General features: G+C 43.5%; 1 long non-coding RNA gene across 1 annotated transcript; it reads right to left on the bottom strand.

The window, feature by feature from the left end:
• LOC109954424 (uncharacterized) lies at positions 1-415 on the bottom strand. The gene is made up of 2 exons (XR_002274123.1): positions 326-415; positions 1-191 (listed from the first exon to the last, which is right to left on the bottom strand). It is a non-coding gene; the product is annotated as an uncharacterized LOC109954424 (long non-coding RNA).
• Between the last annotated feature and the right edge of the window lie 6 nt (positions 416-421).

The following is a 421-nucleotide window of genomic DNA, read 5'->3' as shown; positions in this document are numbered from 1 at the left end:
AACACCAGCAGCATCTAAGTCAAATGTTGGCAGAGCTGCCGTGTGAGGTGCAGGCCTAACCTTTCTGGACAAACTTGCCTGCAGTGCCTTAAAATTAACACTTTGAAGTGTTGACAGAAGGAACCAGGAAGTGAGCCACCGACTCCATGATTAGTGGGCAGCCTACCAGCCTCTACCACCTGACCCACAGCCTCCCGAAAGGAGAAGTCAGCATGAACCATTAACATCTTAATTTCTTTCATTGGCAAAATAATCAAATGGACACCAAGTAATATTGCTTTTTGAACATTAAATTCTAACTGTAATAGTTCTGTACATACTGTACCTCACATCTCCATGGCCAGTCAGAGTTCCCATAATTATACATGATCTCTTCCCCAGGACTGATGTCCCTTTTTGCAAATAGACACAAATGGGGTTT

Source organism: Monopterus albus, unplaced genomic scaffold (assembly GCF_001952655.1).
Source record: "Monopterus albus unplaced genomic scaffold, M_albus_1.0 scaffold10366.1, whole genome shotgun sequence".
NCBI classification, from domain to species: domain Eukaryota; kingdom Metazoa; phylum Chordata; class Actinopteri; order Synbranchiformes; family Synbranchidae; genus Monopterus; species Monopterus albus.
The sequence above is the reverse complement of the archived record's forward strand: the minus strand, read 5'-3'. Positions and strand labels throughout refer to the sequence as shown.